This window comes from Podarcis cretensis (genome assembly GCF_951804945.1).
Source record: "Podarcis cretensis genome assembly, chromosome: 6".
NCBI classification, from domain to species: Eukaryota; Metazoa; Chordata; class Lepidosauria; order Squamata; family Lacertidae; genus Podarcis; species Podarcis cretensis.
Window position 1 is genome coordinate 96,565,629 of NC_137175.1, and position 17,970 is coordinate 96,583,598.

Genomic DNA, 17,970 nt, shown 5'->3' on the forward strand with positions numbered 1-17,970 from the left:
ACTATCTGCCCAATCTTAACGTTATCCTCCGAAGAACCATTCTGTACCATTGAGATAGACGGCCATCCATATCAATGTTTATTAGACACAGGAGCCACTTACTCCACCTTAACGGATAGCCACCTGGAACCAAGTCCAGAGACCAGAAAAGTCATGGGTCTGGATGGGATACCCCGCACTTGCCCGCTATCGCGTCCGACTAAAGTTACCCTCGGACCCCTACTAGCTGAACATACCTTCCTTTTAACCAACAGCCCGGTGAACCTCTTAGGAAGGGACCTACTTTGCAAATTAAATGCCACCATTAAATGTTCTGAGGAAGGCATCTACTTACATATGCCAGAGGAATCCATCCCCGCCTTCCAGGGAATAATTGAAGAGGCCAAAACAGACAGGCAGTTCCCGGAACTCCCTCCAGAACTTGAAAATGAATTGCCCTCTTCTCTATGGGGCACTGAGTCAACCTCAGTAGGTCTTTTGTTGTCGGCAGCCCCAGTCAAAATCGTCTATAGAACAGACTTACCCTTTCCGTGTACAAAGCAATATCCCCTACCTAAAGAAGCCATAGAGGGACTAACTCCTATGATAGAGGACTTCCTCGAGAAGGGCATCCTAATCCCTTGCGCATCCCCTTGTAATACCCCAGTACTCCCAGTAAAGAAACCATCGACAGAAGGGGCCCCAGTCCGGTACCGTTTTGTCCAGGATCTGAGACTGGTGAATCAATTTGTAATACCCCGCCATCCAGTAGTCGGCAATCCCAATTCCCTCTTGAACGCCATTCCAGCAGAAACCAAATGGTACACTGCCGCAGACTTGTGCTCCGCCTTCTTTAGTATCCCCCTGGACCCAGCCAGCCAATTTCTTTTCGCCTTTACCTGGGGACCCAGTCAATTAACCTGGACGAGGTTAGCCCAGGGATACGTGGAATCACCTGCAATATTTTCGGCCATCTTGCACCAAGATTTACAGGATGTCCAGCTCCCTGCAAACTCCGCCCTCTTGCTTTACGTGGATGACCTCCTTCTCTGTTCCACCAGTGAGGAAGCATGTAAGATAGACACCAAACATCTCCTTGCAGAACTAGCCAGAAAAGGACATAAGGTGTCACCAAAAAAGTTGCAATACTGCAAGCAAGAAGTAAAGTACCTCGGGCATATCCTAGGAGTAGGCACCCAAAGCTTAGCGACCGATAGAATAGAAGCAGTCACTAAGATTCCCCTTCCTAAAACTAAACGACAACTTCGGGGATTTTTAGGTATGGCTGGCTTCTGCAGAGCCTGGATCGCGGGATACAGCGAAATAACAAAACCCCTCTCCGCTATGACCCGCCAAGATCATCCAGACACCCTAGTTTGGGAGGAAGACGCATACAAATCTTTTGAACGTTTAAAGCGAGAACTAAGATCTGCCCCTGCGCTAGGCTTACCCGACTACAGGATCCCATTTAACCTGTTTATCCATGAGCAAATGGGAGTAGCTTCCGGGGTATTGACACAGTCTTTCCGAGACCAAGAGAGACCTATAGCATATTACAGTCTTCAATTAGACACCACCGCGAAAGGCGCAGTAAGCTGCCTAAGAGCCATAGCTGCCGCAGCGGTCCTCCTCGAAAAGGCTCAGGAAACGGTTCTGGGACATGAAATCATCATCCATGTGCCCCATTCCGTCTCCACCCTATTAACCCTCAGAGGCAGCCATCACTTTTCAAACTCTCGATTAAACAAGTATGAGGCCCTTCTATTGACCCCATCAAATGTCACTATAAAGAGGGTTAACTCCCTCAACCCAGCCACCCTTCTCCCTCTCCCTGATGATGGAACCCCACACCATGACTGCGCCACCATAGTCCGTCAAGCCGAGAAACCCAGAGAAGACCTAGACCACCTACCATTAGAAAACCCAGATTTAATACTTTATACAGACGGCAGTTCAAAGGTTGTGGACGGGGAAAGGAAAACAGGATATGCTGTAGTCACCGACTTCGAAGTAATAGAATCAAATCCGATAAACCCACAATATAGCGCCCAAGCTGCAGAACTAATAGCGCTCATACGGGCCTGCGAGATCAGCGAAGGCAAGCGAACTACAATCTACACCGACAGTAAGTACTGTTTCGGACTAGTCCATACAACTGGCCAGATTTGGTTACAAAGAGGCTTCTTAACCGCTGCAGGCTCCAAAATTTCACATTCCGCTTTAGTAGAGAGACTACTGACCGCTATCCATCTACCTACTGCAATCGCAGTAGTCCATTGTAAAGCGCATACCCGGGGTAGAGACCCCGTCTCAAGGGGTAACAGGCGAGCTGATAAGGCAGCCCAATCAGCCGCGCTCCGCCTCCCAAACAATGAATCGGAATTTCAAGCCTTGCAAATCCCACTTCATATTGATCCCACACAAATTTACAAAGAAGCCCCCGAGGAGGAAAAGACTCTCTGGCGTTCTGTGGGTGCGATCGAACAAAATGACGTTTGGACTCTCCCCGACGGAAGGACTGTCCTTCCAAAAGCTTGGGTTCCAAAATTGGTGAGGGTCCTCCATCAACGTACACACTGGGGAAAAGGGAGACTGATAGAGCACGTTAAAAGATCCTGGTACGCTCCTGGACTTGCGGTAGCGGCCACAGCAGCGTCAAAGAACTGTGTTACCTGTAGCTCCTTTAATCCCAAACGACAACCTAGGGCACCGCCAGGAGCCAGACTGTGGGCATTCGTTCCCTTTGAAAGTCTACAGCTGGATTTTATTGACTTGCCGCACTGTCAGGGTTTCAAACACGCTCTGATCATAATGGATAAACTCTCCTCCTGGGTAGAGGGATTCCCCTGTAGAAAACCTACCGCCTCTGTAGTGGCCAGAGCCCTCCTACACGACATTATTCCCCGATTTGGGGTTCCCCGTCGACTAGACAGTGACAGAGGAACTCATTTCACCGCTCAAATAGTACAATTAGTGGCCAAGGCCTTACAAATAAAATGGGACCTTCATACGCCCTATCACCCACAGTCTTCCGGCCAAGTAGAGCGCATGAACCAAGAAATCAAAACACAACTAGGAAAGCTCTGCAAACTCACTGGACTAAAATGGGTAAATGCCCTTCCACTAGTTCTCCATAACATACGAAGTGCCCCAACTGGACCATTGAAACTATCCCCATACGAACTCCTATTTGGGAGACCCCCTCCCATTTACAACACTCTGTTTCCCCTCTCAGAACTTGAACTGGGGGAAGCAGAACTCACTAATTATGTCATTCAGCTCCAGACACAGCTTCAACGTCTCCACCACTACGCGGCCATCGAAGGACAAAATCTACCCACCGACGTCCAGGCACACTCCTTCAAACCAGGCGATTGGATCCTTGTCAAAGTCTATCAGAGGGCACTCCTTCAGCCAGCGTGGGAAGGTCCCTACCAAATTCTCCTCACATCGCCAACCGCCGTGAAAATAGGTGAGAAGCACTCATGGTTACACCATACCAGGTGTAAGTCGACGCCCCCCCCTCCAGAGACGGAGGGAGACCTCGGCGAGGACTTCACTTTTTCGACCCCTCCTACTCCACCAACCTCATATATCGACGACAACGACGACCAACAGACCGGACCAGCAGATCGGGGCCAGAATCGGGCCCAACAGACCGGACCAGCAGATCGGGGCCAGAATCGGGCCCAACAGACCGGACCAGCAGATCGGGGCCAGAATCGGGCCCAACAGACCGGACCAGCAGATCGGGGCCAGAATCGGGCCCGACAGACCGGACCAGCAGACCGGGGCCAGAATCGGGCCCAACAGACCGGATCGAGCACAGATCCACCCATCTGGACGTCTGAGATCATCCCAGATCCCAGGGCCATCAAACTACGCTTAAAGCGCGCCTTTGACAACTCCTCTGACAGCTCCTTTGACAGCGCGCCTTTGACAGCGCGCCTTTGACAGCGCGCCTTTGACAGCGCGCCTTTGACAGCTCCTTTGACAGCGCACCTTTGACAGCGCGCCTTTGACAGCGCGCCTTTGACAGCGCGCCTTTGACAGCTCCTTTGACAGCTCCTCTGACAGCTGCTTTGACAGCACGCCTTTGACAGCGCGCCTTTGACAGCGCGCCTTGACAGCCAGCTTTGACAGCTCCTCTGACAGCTTCTTTGACAGCGCGCCTTTGACAGCTAGCTTTGACAGCTCCTTTGACAGCGCGCCTTTGACAACACGCCTCTGACAGCGCGCTTGACAGCTCGCTTTGACAGCGTCTTCGACAGTGTACCTTCGATAACCCTATTAACGGCACGCCTTGGACAGCTTCTTTGGCGGCGCGCCCTGACGACTCCGTGATTAGCACACTTTATAATTTCTTCTCTTCGATCATGCCTTGCTGTCCCCAGACTCTGGTCATGTATTTCTTCTTCCTCTTCCTTGATTACGGGACTTTGACTCAATCCTCAGTCACACCAACGGACCATTGCACCGGATTAACTACGGATTACCACCTTTTAGGCTACCATCGAGTCGAAACCGGCGGGAAGTCAAACCCGGACCGAATGGGGGACTTTGATTTCTGCCTCCCTGAGTCTCGGACATTGCTACGCCATTCCCTTGTGCCCCGATTAACTGGCAACGAGTACTGGGAACTTTTCATCAGAGATGGACGCCTACACCGGATTGGGTCGGCAGCAGTCACCCTTGACCGCTCCTACTACCGCCTTAGTTGTAAGAACGGGACCCATTTCCTTTATAGCAACGGAGAAGTCTCAAGGAACCCAAATTGGACTGAAGTCACAAAAGGGGGAGCCACATCGTCCTACACCGACACAACAGACCCCTCTGACAACCTAATTTTCGGGTTCCAATGTCTCTCCATGACTCCAGAACCCCAGAAACCCCAACTACAAGGACTTTGCTTGAGAGGGTTCTGTTGCCTCTGGAATCTTGGAGTTGTCCACGACTGGAGAGGGGCAGAATATTTAGAAGGATGGTATCATCCGGTACATCCCTCACGCTCTCCCACTTGGGATCACGTTGGACCTTTGAGATGCGGGGGCATAGCCAAGGATAGGCGACTCCTTAATACCACGGACCCTCTTCATCCACTCGGCACGGCACCCCGTCAGCTCGGCAACGATCCCTCCCTCCCAGGGGAAGACCTCCTCTCCTCTTGGGAACAGAACTCTTACATCAAACTCTTGGGCCAGGTGGCTAAAGAGGCACCCTATCCTGAATGCTGGATATGCGCACATGCACCCAGCCACCTCCAACAAAGTCTCCCCCTTGTTCTTGTACCCGTGACCACTGAACAGTTCCGATCCGGAGATGTCACCTCTTGGAATTTAACGGCCTTGAACTTGACCCACCAATACCTCTACCTCACTGGCTCTACAAAAGGGCCCCTTTGCCGCATTTTCACAGGAGAGGGAACTTTCATTGGGTCCAGTACCTGCCCCTCCAACTTGGAACTTTTGCCCACCGGTCACGTCACTCTTACCGATGTGACTGGGTCCCACACCTTCCAAAATCTCACCCTTGCTTGGGCCACTGTCATCGGACACCCACCTACCTGGCTACCTCAGCCCACCGACTCCATGTTGCTCCAAGCTTTTGCCTCCGGGAGGATGGAGTCTTACCTCAGCGGCCTATTTTGGGTATGTGGCCATCGCGCATATACCTGGGTAAGCCCTCATATGTCAGGATCTTGCTTCGTAGGATACATTCTCCCCGGCATTAGAGTAGTCCCACACCTACCCCCTGGGAGGCAGAGAAATAAAAGAGAACAAAAGGGACTGTCGGACTTATCCGATGTCGCCGCCAACGGAGAGACTGTCGGTCGAGCACTCTTCCCTGCCTATGGGGCCGGCTCTAATCATGTGGACATCCTCCGGCTTACCGACATCCTTCTGAAATTCATGCAAGAGGCAACCCAAATCACCGACTCTCTGATGTCGGAGCTGTCAGAGGTGAGACAACTTAGTTTGCAGACCAGGATTGCGACGGACTTTCTCCTGTCCAGTCAAGGAGGGACCTGTGCCCTAATAGGCACTGAGTGTTGTACATATGTGACTGATCAGACTTTGAATATTACCGGACATTTGAACAATATCCACGAGCTGGCAGGGAAACTAGATGAGATACGACATGAAGGTCTATCCGACATAGACTTGTGGGGATGGTTGCCCAAGCTCGGATGGCTCCGACAGTTACTCAAGGTGATCCTGCTTACTGCCCTTATTATTATCCTTTGTGCCTCAATGCTCTGCTGTACTGTACACTGTGTCTCTCCTTGTTGCTCTCTCCTCCGCTGTCCTACTCAATCCACCCCTCTTCCTATCCGAGCTTATTCCCGCTCCCACAGTGCCTCTATATTCCCTGAATATGTACAAATGAGACACCTAGGGGAAGGAGAGTACGAAATCACGGGGGTATAGGGTGCGGAGAAAGGATTTGCAAGTTCTTACAGAACTTTAATGCAAATCTATCTCCGAAAGGGGGACTGATACGGAAGGAGGGGGGGGGACCTTTCCTCACCCCTCCTCCGTGTGACTACGGGGCCCGAGGCGATGACCTCGGTGGCACCCAGCTCTGCCGCGACTCCTGAACCCCCACACTGTTGCACAAGCACCACACTATACCCCCCCACTTTATAGATAATATCTTTTCCTTATATATCTTTCCTTCTATATACAGCCTCCGCTTGAGTCTTGTTTCCCCTATTTCTAATGAGTAGACCGTATCATACTGTTTCCCCATTGACCATAATGGCTGCGTTTTAGCCAATCAGGAACGTGCATTCCCCTGCAGGAGCTAGCTCAGGGAGCTCTTGCACGCCTCATTTAACCTCCTGACAAGTTGTTGACGGCCCCCCACTGCTACAACAATGGATCCGAAACTAGCGACCTCGTAAAACTGTCAAACTCCTGTTACATTGTATCCATTTGTTTCCGCTCTCAATTTACAATATACACTTGACCGGCAAGAAGCCGAAAACTTCGGAAAATAATATAAAATCAGCCAAAGCTTCGATCTTCTCCATTTTAATGTTATTCTACTCGATTCCCTCCGGACTCCATGATGCTACCCTCGACGCCATAATTCTCGAACCGACAGGTCACGTACTCAGGGAAACCTTAATCCTGTCGGATGGTCCAGCCAAGCCCTTCCTCCGGACAATACCAGATAATGGGCGATGCATGGCTATGCCATTGTCTTGCCATCACCTGTACTCAGGAAACGTTTATGCATATCTCTACCACTCCAGGCAATCCCTGCTCTGCCTACCTTATTATACTGCTGATCTCTGTTCTGCCTACCTTACCATACTGCTGATCCATACGATCTCTGCCCTGCCTACCTTATTGTACTGCTGATCTCTGCCCTGCCTACCTTATTGTACTGCTGATCTATGTAGCCCCCACCTTGATTTGTGTAAACCACCACCCAATTTCTTGTACTGCTGATCCGTGTAACCCCACCTCTTTATGATGTATATGTGACGTTTTCTGCACTGTATTCTGGGACCTGGAGGGAACCTTTAAAAGTTTATGTCGCCCCACTCTCGGGGTTCAATGCCATTTGTTGAACCTGTTGCGCAATAAACTTGGGATCTCCGTTCATTGCTCCTGTCTCCGGCTGAACTCATTTTTCCGCTAGGACCCGCGGACATTGTCCGACGAGCCGGGTGGCAAGGAAAACCAGCACCCGGAATTTTTCCGTAACATTCCATATCCAGTTCTAACTGTAGCTTCTTGTCCCACATAGAGATTTCTCAGGAGACAGATGAGGTGATCAGGCACTCCCATTTCTTTAAGAACTTGCCATAGTTTGCTGTGGTCGACACAGTCAAAGGCTTTTGCATAGTCAATGAAGCAGAAGTAGATGTGTTTCTGGAACTCTCTAGCTTTCTCCATAATCCAGCGCATGTTTGCAATTTGGTCTCTGGTTCCTCTGCCCCTTCGAAATCCAGCTTGCACTTCTGGGAGTTCTCAGTCCACATACTGCTTAAGCCTGCCTTGTAGAATTTTAAGCATAACCTTGCTAGCGTGTGAAATGAGTGCAATTGTGCGGTAGTTGGAGCATTCTTTGGCACTGCCCTTCTTTGGGATTGGGATGTAGACTGATCTTCTCCAATCCTCTGGCCACTGCTGAGTTTTCCAAATTTGCTGGCATATTGAGTGTAGCACCTTAACAGCATCATCTTTTAAAATTTTAAATAGTTCAGCTGGAATATCATCACTTCCACTGGCCTTGTTATTTGCAGTGCTTTCTAAGGCCCATTTGACTTCACTCTCCAGGATGTCTGGCTCAAGGTCAGCAACCACACTACCTGGGGTGTACGAGCCATCCATATCTTTCTGGTATAATATAATAATTTCTGGTATAAAAATTCCTCTATGAACCTCTATGAACCTGTTGCGCAATAAACTTTGGTCTACAGCTATTTGCTCCGGCTGGTGGCTGGACTCCATCCTTTATTCTGCAGGGACCCGCGGGTTCTGCCCGACGAGCTGGGTGACTGAGCAGCCTCACACCTAGATTTTCCCGTAACCATTGTGTAGGGTGCCTTTTGCTTGTTTCCAGGCAGGCTTGCCTCCACACAAGGGCAGGATTCCAAGCTCAATCCGCAGTTCAGCAAAACAAAAAGCCATTATAGCGTTACTTCTTTAAGTCATAAGAGACCCAAGTCACTGCTTTGTGTGGGGCAAGCCTGGACTTCCAAACAAGCCTCCACCCTCCAGCAAAGCCATTCTCTTCCCCTATCCCTACTACAATGTTCTTATGTGGGTCCCTGCATGTGAGGGACTAGAAAATAGGAAAATAGGAAAAAGGCTCCTCATGTCTTTCCATTCTGCAAACAAACACAAACTCTCGATTTGCGAATGCAATCCCACAGATTGCATAGATGTTGCTGGTGCCACCCTAACTAAAATGAGGGCAAGCAGCAGCAGTGTACCTCATAGCCAGGCCTAAGCAGATCGTGTTTGCATTTTGCTTTGTTTTCAGATATTCCCAGGATTGGTAAAACCTGAATTCACTCTAGAAAAAAAGAGGGAAGGGTTGTGGTCAAGGGCAACATCATGTGAACAGTGCCCAGAAATCTTGGACACAGACAGCCTCAGACTAACAATAAAGCCCCGTGTGGGCAAGCCCTCTGTTCCACCACTGCCACTGCTCTCTTGTTAGCTGATCATCCTGCCTGATTTGAGTGAAAGGAAGCACTCTTCACTCAAAAGAAGAATCACCCAAGAGCAGTATGAACTCAGAAGTAGGCTGGACTCCATCTTGCAGCAGTTGGTAGTTGCAGTCTCATTCTCTTGCACTTTGGACAGAAAACCACCATTTTTATTTATTTATTTATTAAAGGTAAAGGGACCCCTGACAGTTAAGTCCAGTCGCGAACGACTCTGGGGTTGTGGTGCTCATCTTGCTTTACAGGCAGAGGGAGCCGGCGTTTGTCCGCTCTGCAGACAGTTTTTCCGGGTCATGTGGCCAGCATGACTAAGCTGCTTCTGGTGCAATGAAACACCGACACCAGAGCAGCGCACGGAAATGCCATTTACCTTCCTGCCGGAGCGGTACCTATTAATTTACTTGCACTTTGATGTGCTTTTGAACTGCTAGGTTGGCAGGAGCTGGGACCAAGCAACAGGAGCTCACCCTGTCGCAGGGATTTGAACCGCCAACCTTTTGATTGGCAAGCCCAAGGCCCAGTGGTTTAGACCACAGCGCCACCAGCATCCCCCATTTATTTATTAGATGATAATAAAGGTGACACCCTCTTGAACTCTCTTGGAGGTGGCACACAAAGAAGGGCCTCAGATGATGATCGCAGGGTTCGTGTCCGTTCCTATGGGGAGAGGCAGTCCTTGAGGTATTGCAGCATGTGTAGTAGAAAAGGCTGAGTCTGTGCAGAAAGCAACGGATGAGGAAAAATGCCAGCCCTTGGTTCCTGGCCTATCCCATCATGTCACTCGACTGCTGGAGCCACTGCATGAGAATGTTTCATTGAAGCTAAACTGTGCAATCTCTAGAAATTAAGATGTACTTAACTCAAGTCGATGGCACTAGCCCAACAGATGCTCTAGAAGTAAACAGTTTTGCCATGAACAGCTCTTGCGGAGGTAAAATACATGGAAAATAAGAATTTATAGCATTTTTGAGCGTCTGAAGCACTCTGCATACATTATTTCAATATTTATTATTATCATTTATTTACAATGCTTTTCTCTCAAGTCCCTATGCACTCAGGGCAGCTTTTAGTTGAAGATAACAACTGTGTCTTAAATCAAGTCTGTTAAGCAGGCCATTACTATTGACCCCTATTGACCCCATGGTCTGCAGTGTGGTGGGGACTGTGGCCAAGACAGCAGCTGGCCCACGGCCCCTTCATGGGCTTGTGGGTGAAGTGCAATGGGAAAATGTGGCTTCCTGACTCACAACTCACAGGATTCCTAATATTTCATTCATGACCTTTGTCTTCTGCCCTCCTACTAAGAAGCCCAGGGGGTGGGTGGGGAGTTATCCCCTTTATTTATAGTATTAATATTATTAGTGTTATTATCTTATTTTTAAATTTATGTCCTGCCCTTCCTCCCGAGAGAGCCCAGGTTGGCAAACACATAAGATAAAACAATAAAAACAGCCCAAAGCATCTTAAAACTCATGTGTGTTCATATACACACTGGTGAGAGGTTTAGGATCTTTTGCTGGAGAGTTATGACGTGCAGTTGGGACGTGGGTGGCGCTGTGGGTTAAACCACAAAGCCTAGGACTTGCCGATCAGAAGGTTGGTGGTTCGAATTCCCACAACGGGGTGAGCTCCTGTTGCTCGGTCACTGCTCCTGCCAACCTAGCAGTTCAAAAGCACCTCAAAGTGCAAGTAGATAAATAGGTACTGCTCCGGCGGGAAGGTAAACAGCGTTTCAATGCACTGCTCTGGTTTCGCCAGAAGTGGCTTAGTCATGCTGCCCACATGACCCGGAAGCTGTTATTGGCTCCCTCGGCCAATAAAGCGAGATGAGCGCCACGACCCCAGACTGGACCTAACGGTCAGGGGTCCCTTTACCTTACGACGTGCAATGGTTATGCATGTGTGTTAACCCTTATTCTTATGCCCACAAGAAGCTATCACACGAAGAAATAAAAAAGCTCGGTTTAATATATAGAATAGGAGTGACAGAATATATATAAATGCTGCTCTGGACAGGAAAGTTACAGTCTAAAGTAGGTAGCAAATCACTATGCATACACACCTTGATTAAAGGTTCCCTAACTATTCTAAAAGGCCTACAGAAGCATAAGCAGAAACTATAAGTGCAACGGAGGGGGGGGGAGGAAAGTATACCTGTCGTTAAAGCAAATGTGTGTTGAGTCCTGGGGAGTGCTGGGTAAGTGCTGCCCTGATGGAGCTCTGAGCTAACCAGCCTTTGAATCTATAATGGGATTTTATACCTTTTGGCCAAGGCATAGCAGTGGAGAGGGGAGCAGGCTGAGTGATTTCTACAATGTCCATAGGATAGTGAGAAATGGTTAAAACTGGCCATCCCGTTTGCTTAACAAAGACTTGTGATAGTGAACCATTACCTGAACCTAGGCATCTCTATCTGCTTTCAACTCTCCCTACCATTGTGTGAATGTATCCTACTGGAGAGTTGAATATCCTGTACTTACCAACTAAACTGGCATGCTTTAATCTAAAAGATTAGGCCAGGTGTGCATGAACTCAGGATATGCCCAAATGCAGGCACAGGCAAACTTGGCCCTCCAGATGTTTTGGGATTACAACTCCCATGATCCCTAGCTAACAGGACCAGTGGTGAGGGATGATGGGAATTGTAGTCCCAAAAACATCTGGAGGGCTGAGTTTGCCTATGCCTGCCCAAATGCCTTTCAGCAGGGGGCTGAAATCTGGCTTGATCCAGGGTCACCAAAGCTCATGTCACATTAGTTATGTCAATCTTATACGTATGCCATGATCTACAGATATAAACCATATCGTAAGTTCAGATTCACACCTCCTCACACAATGGCAGTATAGTTGCGGATAGGGAAATAATATTTTTTACTTAAAAGGCTTTTTGCAGAGGAAGGGCTTCACTAGACACCAAAAAGACAACAGAAATGGGGCCTGCCTAATATTCGAGGGGGAGGGAATTCCAAAGGCTAGTTGCCATGACACTAGGGGACTCATTCCTATATTGTGCAGAACAGACTTCCTGATAGGAGGCCTTCTGCAGAGTGCAGCAATTGATTGGGTACGGTATATATTTCACAAGGATGCTTCTAGACGTGGGTGAGCTAGCAGCACCCAGTTGTTGCTAATCTGCTTCAAACTCTGCTTCCCAAATGCTGGAACCCAAATTATATAGTCAAGTGATCAATTCCCCTTTCCCAGCCCCAAAAATCAGGGGAGGTGATTTATGTTGGGGCCTTTGGGGTGGGGGAAAGAGCAAGATGTGGCTTGTCTGATGGGGCTGGACCTCAATTCTAGCTTCCTAGTAGTGGGCTGACTGGGAGGGGTGAAGTTGTGGAGAATTCAGTGTCTTGTGGGTGCACTAACTTCCGCACAGCCTCCCTCTCTCCTCCTGGTAAGTGGCAGAGACCCTCCTGCCTGGAAGCTAGTGGAAAGGATTGAAAGTTCTGCCCCATTCACTGCAATATGAATTGTGACAGCAATTTGGGGTGTGGGACAGACTTAAGAGCAAATTATTTGGAAAGGGAAGAGTTAAAGGGATGGAGATAATTCCTGGAGTGGAGGGAAGGTTGTAGTCAGGGAAATCCAGCATCGCCTGAGCTCTGTGAGTGCGGCTTTCTCCCGAGTGAAGTGCAGAGTGTTTGAGGACAGGGACATTCGCAGGGAAACCAAAATGCTTGTTTACAAAGCTATTGTACTACCAACCTTACTATAAGCTTGTGAAACATGGACCACTTATGAACACCATCTCCAGCTCCTTGAAAGATTCCATCAAAGGTGTCTCCGAAAAAATTTACACATCCGAAAAAATGTACACATCACTTGGGAAGACAGGCGAACTAATATCAGTGGAAGAAGCAAAGATCACCAGTGTTGAAGCAATGATTCTTCAACATCAACTTCGTTGGACTGGTCATATTGTGTGGATGCCTGATGATCGTCTTCCAAAGCAACTACTCTATTCCGAACTTTAAAATGGAAAGCGTAATGCTGGTGGTCAACAAAAGAGGTTTAAAGACTGTCTCAAGGCAAATCTAAAAAAATGTAGTATAAACACTGACAACTGGGAAAGACTTGGCAAATCCACACCGTGATCAGCTCCCACCCGGAAACTAATGTCCCCACTGTGGAAGGACGTGTGGATCCAGAATTCGCCTCCACAGTCACTTACGGACTCGTTGTTAAAACCGTGTTTATGGAAGACAATCTTACTCGGCTACGAGTGATTGCCAAAGAAGAAGAAGAAAGCAGTCAAGGAAATGACTAGAGCAGGGGTAGGCAACCTAAGGCCCATGGGCCACAAGCGGTCCATGGTGGTCATTTAACTGGCCCACAAGCCGCCTGCTTGGCGAATCCCCATGTGCTGTGCTAAACCGGCACAGAAAAACCGGCATGGGGACTCACGTCTGCAGTGCCGGAAATCACGTCTGCACAGACACAGATGCCAGAAATCACATCTGTGCAGATGGCGCCGCCGGAAATTGCGTCTGCGCAGGTGCCAGAAATCGCATGCACGTGCGCTCATGCCCACACACAATGCCGCCCATGCAGGGATCTCCACTGGAGTGAACTGGCCCAGGTGAGGTAAACCTTGCTGACCCCTGAACTGGAGCAACCAATATAGGCCAGAATGGCTGAGAAAGGCATCAAACAGCTTCATGTTCATCTGTATCTGGAGAGATCTCATAGTTGTTCCATTGCATTAAAAAAGAGAAATGGCTGGATTTTCAGTTCTGCAGCAATTTGATTTTTTTAAAAAAATCCTCATGAATATTCTTCAGCATTTTATTGTGAATTTCTCTCAACTGACACATTTTTTGTCTGCAGCTGTGACTAATGTACACATTTTCTGCAAGCAACTTCTCCTGATATAATGCAGTTTTGTATGTTATTTTCATGAATATATTCGCATTTATACACATTTTCCTCTAATACAATTTCCCTTAACACAATTTTTGAAACATCATTTGGTTGAATAACTGCATTGAAAATCCAGAAAGTGTGAATTTTCGAAGGGGGGTTGTGTTTTCCGGTTCTCATATTTTTCCAGAAAGTGCAGATTTGATTCATTCAGCGTTAAGTGTGAAGTGAATCAAATTCTTCAACCATCCCTAGTCCCTCCCTCCCTCCAAACACTACACACCTGTAGACAGACAATGTGAAAATCTCTTCAGTTGTCTTGAAGCCAAAAAGACATTTCAGAGAGTGGAGGGGAAGTGCTGTTAGATTTGTTGTGTAAGAGGGAAAAGGAACACACACTAATTGGCATTAATTACATAGCAAAACAAATGAGTGCAAGTTCTAGATGGGAGTACATTGCATTTGGTATTCCCGGAGCGCGAGTCTTGAGCGCATCTCATTAGCTTAATACTCTGATGGAGATAATTCAATATCGAATGGGTAATTGATATGACATTGAAGCATGCAAGGGGATTAGGCTCCTTGCCCATGAAAGGAGACCAGAGGAGCTTCTCATGAAAATGCACAAACATTGTAGCTCTGTGAGACAAGATAGGCAGTTAATTAAAGCTCCTGGGAGCAACACTCTAGTCTACCAAGGACAATGGAGTCCCCTCCACTCCCAGCACCTGATTTCATTTCAGCCTTGTAAGAGAAACAGAACATCGCTTGGAAAATGTTCTTCCAGATGTGGGACCCATGGCCTTCCTGGCCATCGAGCATTCGGAGGGTGGACAAAACAGCTGCACATATCGTTACAATTCATGACAATCCCATCAAACTCACAACTTCTGGGCAGCATGTGGCAGGTCAGAAATGTACTCTGGCACCCCCTCCACCCCCTGGGTGTTTGATAATGTGGGATGTAAAACACAGGAGCAGTCAATGACAACATTCCTAGAGTGTACATGTTAGAACATGGGGAGGGATGTCTGCCCAGCAAGCAGGTAAACTTCCTGGGGACGGACTTCCTCCGCATGTGACCAGAGGTGGGTGTGGCCTCACCTGTGCAGGTAATGATAAAAGCACAGGGCAGGCAGCCATTCTCTCTCTTGCCTCTCTCTCTGCCATTTTCCTTCGATGAGGAAACATCTAAGGATGCTCTCTTGGCTCCCAGCCAAGAGAGGAGATAAGGACTATCTTGCTATAAGATAGATTCTAAGTGTATGTAACCTTTTTAAAGCTGTATGCCTTCTGGGATCATATTGTGAACAGAACGTGAGTAAACTCTTTTATACTTTTATGAAGACTGTGTCGTGTCTTGTATTTTAAGAGGGAACAAAAGGGGAAATTACCAGAGTAATTATTATAGAGGTTCTAGCGAACCTGTGCACACGTTACCGAACTTAAAGGGGAATGTCTATAAACTCTGCTGATATTTTGGGAACTTGTTAGCACAAGTTGGATTAGGATATAATCTCACAATATATCCTCTCCTGCATCCCTGAACATTCCCACAGATAAGCCCCTCTGTTTCTGCAGACTCACGTAAGCAGGATATCTGTCAGGAGGCTGGGAAGGGTTAGTATGCTGTTCACAGCCCGGGTGAGCTGTTATGACAAGACTGTAAAGCAAAGGCAGGCCAAGTTCAGCACTGTCAAAGTTTCCTTCTATACTGCCATTAATAAGTGAAGAGGAGTTGTGCTGTGCTGCTTTGTTTTCTGTCTCACTGTAAATGAGCTAAAGCCTTCAGCCTGTGGGGCAGTTCTTACATATATGCTGAGTCGCCTGGGAATTGTTCGTAGCCAAATAAGTAGGGCAGCAGGCGGATTGTGAGTGTGTGTGTTAGTAGCATTCTTTATCCATTAGTCAGATGTCCAGAGTAGAGGCACCAAGTTTAATTGGTACATTTATCAACTAATGCTTTCATCGATTAATCAGCGAGGAGCTGGTGGGGCACATGTGTTTAATTGGCGAGGCTATTTTGGATCTTCTACGTTTCTCTAATAAGGAATGAAAAATAAAATATTGGCAACAGCCTCTCTTTCTGACAGTGAGTGTCAGTCTTGTTCAACTTGTTCAATATCTCAAAGGCATCTGGACTGGAGTTCTGATAAAATGCAAAATTTTATTTACATGTATTGATTGGTTAAAAAGGAGATGATCTATCAGTTAAAACATCTGAAATGGTGGACAGCTCTGTTCTAAAGGGACATGTCAGAAGAGTTGTTATAACTCCATCGTATACACTAGATGCATGGCATGAAAGAGAGCAGAGAAGTTTACCTGTTAATGGAGCAATGAAAATGGCCTGGCTGTCTTGTCCTTGGCTGTCATTCGAGCTGCGGTCATTCATCTCCTTCACCTGGAGAGGTCCCTGCCAGATGGCTGAGGGGTCGCCTTCTGTTTCTTGGGCTTGGCAGGAGGAGAACTCTGTGTGATAATGACCCCAAGCGGTGCTGGACTCCAGGCTTCCCAAAGGTGAGAGGCCTGGGCAAGGACCTTGTGGTCTCAACATTAATAACGTTAATTATACTTGGCTTAGCAAAAGTGTCAGGCGATTTAGAGCCAAATAGAATTCATTAAGGCTCCCCCTCCTTCTCTGCATTAGCTCTTTGCCAAGGGCTTGGATGCTACCTCTTTGTCATGCCTTGTGTTTTCCTGAAGTCCCTTCTTTTAGCTGGGCTCTCAGCTTCTCATATGGCAGAAGAAGGACCAGATAGGTTGATGGCAAGTGATGATCTGCAGAAGCCCATTGCAAGCCCATGGCAGGAGTAGCTGATGTGCACAGAAAAGGATGCTGTGGAGGAAATGAGGGATACTTTTGAGTTCATCCTTGGGCCTCAGTCTCCAGCTGGGACCTTCTGTGGCTCACTTTTGTTTCTGACCTAGAGAACCAACCTTGCCTACAATGGGTTCTCCAGATTTGACTCTCTTTCTCAAGGGAATGCAGCTGCCAGAAGCCATCCTTTGTGTAGCCACACTTCACATTCATGGAGTGCTGTTCCAAGACTGGATCGAGACACAACAAAAACATGCAAACTTTGTATGAGAAATCGCGTTGGCAAAAAAATGAAACTCTACAGCACCACATCTGGTGTCACAGTGTTATAATGCATATAAAATTCATATAAATGCTTTTTCTTTACCCAATAAAAAATGGGGGAGGGTTGATGTGGAAGGCTGCTGAGGAGAGATAATGACTTGCTCTGGACCACTCAGTGAATTCATTTTATTTCCAATCCCCCCCCCCTTTTTATTCTACTTTGCAGCCCAGGCTTTCAAAGTGGCTAAAAAATTCAAAATCCAATATGCATATAAGATGCATTCCAATTTAAAATTGCTATAGTAAACACGGCAACTATACAATGCTAGCAAATGCTAAAGCAATCATCCAAGGAGCTGCCCTTCTAGTCATTATTCAATACATATTTCATTTCTGAGATGACGTTCGAGATGACGTTCTCTGCCATGCTCTGTCCTAACTTCTATGATGAACCAGGTTGGATCCTGTCCCCGTCCTCAAGGTATGTCTGTAGACTGACGTTCTAGTGGGTTGCTTCTATGGAACCTCACCCCCCCATGCACATATACATGGGGTGTTGTTGTTTTTTTAAAGCTTACCTCCTTGGGGTCTTGAAAGGTGTTTAATCTCAAGGTGAGGAATTGGAAGCCAGGGGTTAAAGCTGTTCCTTTTTAATGGTTCATTCATTTATTATTCATTGCATTAATACCCCCCCTTTCCTCCAAGGAGCTCAAGGTGACATAGAGCATACTTCTCCTCCTCCTCCCCATTTTATCCTCACAACACCCCTGTGAGGTAGGTTAAGCTGGAAGTGAGCGATTGGCCCAAGGTCATTCAGTGGATTTCAGTGCTGAAGTGGTATTTGAACCCTGCTCCC